The 2,022-nt window shown below is 45.0% G+C and overlaps 1 long non-coding RNA gene across 1 annotated transcript; it reads left to right on the plus strand.

Moving 5' to 3' along the window:
• The first annotated feature begins 811 nt into the window (after positions 1-811).
• LOC107114181 lies at positions 812-1,531 on the plus strand. Its single transcript, XR_001482643.1, has 2 exons — positions 812-1,282; positions 1,435-1,531. It is a non-coding gene; the product is annotated as an uncharacterized LOC107114181 (long non-coding RNA).
• Positions 1,532-2,022: the final 491 nt, after the last annotated feature.

The raw sequence follows: 2,022 nt of genomic DNA on the forward strand, positions 1-2,022 counted from the left end.
ATACAGCTCTAATACGTGCTAAACTCTATAAATATAACCATTTATGGTAAATCTGCTTAGCTGGGAGTATATCATTCATTACCATATAATCTAACACTGGGGCCCAGATCCTAACAAATTTGGTGTAAGTAGGAGTATCTTTTCATTTAGATCCCTGCCCTCTCCCATAAACTTGTAAGAACCCCAGGTTTCCCTGGAACATAATTTGAAATGCCAGGACTTACTTTTCAGAGACACCCCCCCCTTTTTTGTGACAGACAACCCTGGTTGGGTTTTGATTATCATAGCTCCCCCACCTCCACTTCCTCTCATGGTGGTTTTCTTTTAATTGTTTGCATTCACTTCCGGAAGGTACCACAAATGAGGAACGTGGTCGAGACTGTCAGTGCCATCACAGCTTTGCTAACCTTGACCTGCTCTCCTGTTATGTCCAGGATATTGGTGTAATCCCTTTTATGATTGCCGCTTTGGGTAAACTTTTGGGGTTCCGTTTCTCTGCAGGTTCAGTTTGATGTAATCCCTTTTATGATTGCCACTTTGGGTAGCCTTTTTGGGTTCAGTTTCTCTGCGGAGAGCCAGTTTGGTGGCGTGGTTAAGTGTGCGGACTCTAATCTGGGAGAACCGGGTTTGATTCCCCACTCCTCCACTTGCACCTGCTGATGTGACCTTGGGTCAGTCACAAGTTCTGGCACAGCTGTCCTTGAAAAAGAGCAGTTTGTGTCAGAGTTCTCTCAGCCCCACCCACCTCACGGGGTGTCTGTTGTGGGGAGGGGAAGGGAGTTTGTAAGCCGCTCTGAGACTCCCAAGTGAAGGGCGGGGTATAAATCCAATCTCCTCCTCCTCCTCCTCCTCTTCTTCTTCTGTGCTTCCCTCTTGCCATGGCTGGACAAAACGGATCTTGGTGTGACATTGCATGGCCGTCCCATGGTTCCTGATCCAGTTTAGTTACAGAGCTTGCTTTTCTGAATTCCACTTTGTGAATCAAGGCTGTCTTATTCTGGGGGCTTGTTCCCCAGAAGTCCTGTGTCAAGGCTTCCAGGGCACGGCATGCTGAACACGTGATGCCAGAGCTGATGATCATTCACACAGCCTATCTCTATAAGGTATTGCTGTGTGAATCTGCACCGTGTAGGTTGACCACCAAAGGTTACTCTTTTAGGCTGTAAGGTGGCAAAAAGGAATTCACCCCACAAAACGCAGGATTTGAAAGGTTTCTTCCTTTTTGCAGTCCCACGAGCACCCTTTTTTACATCTCCGAACGACGTTATCAACAGAAAGTCAGGTTCAGCACACCAAAGGTTACTCTTTTAGGCTGTAAGGTGGCAAAAAGGAATTCACCCCACAAAACGCAGGATTTGAAAGGTTTCTTCCTTTTTGCAGTCCCACGAGCACCCTTTTTTACATCTCCGAACGACGTTATCAACAGAAAGTCAGGTTCAGCACTGTTGTTGGTTCCATTTTATGCCTATAGATCTGGTTGATATGATCCCCTTTCTTGCTTCTGTTGAAAAATAAAACACATCTTCCCCTACTTTTTTCCCCTCCGTGTTTTTCTTCACCTGAAAATGATTGGAATGACTGTTTCGTACATGTTTAAAGATTGTTAATGTATAACAACTCTCTATTGATGGCAGGGAACGTATGGTAATTTTCTACAGATGCTATTTCTGGATGTCTCTTTTTGACGCATAAATCAATAAAGACAACAGCGGAAAAGGGGGGAAAATGTATTTGAATTTTTGGGGCTATTTCCCCCCCCCTGGCTTTTTTAACTGCAGTCAGCAAATAGAATGTCACAATGAATCAGAGATTCAAATCATAGAGTCCTTTGAAGAATATTTACCTTAATAATAAGATATAACAAACGACGCCAAGGCTGGTTGTGAAAGAGTAGGTAAAGGTAAAGGTTCCCTTGCTCGAAAGCCAGTCGAGTCCGACTCTAGGGTTGCGGTGCTCATTTCAAAGCCGAAGAGCCAGCGCTGTCCGAAGACGTTTCCGTGGTCATGTGGCCGGCATGACTAA

This window comes from Gekko japonicus, unplaced genomic scaffold (assembly GCF_001447785.1).
Source record: "Gekko japonicus isolate JY-2015 unplaced genomic scaffold, Gekko_japonicus_V1.1 scaffold2761, whole genome shotgun sequence".
NCBI classification, from domain to species: Eukaryota; Metazoa; Chordata; class Lepidosauria; order Squamata; family Gekkonidae; genus Gekko; species Gekko japonicus.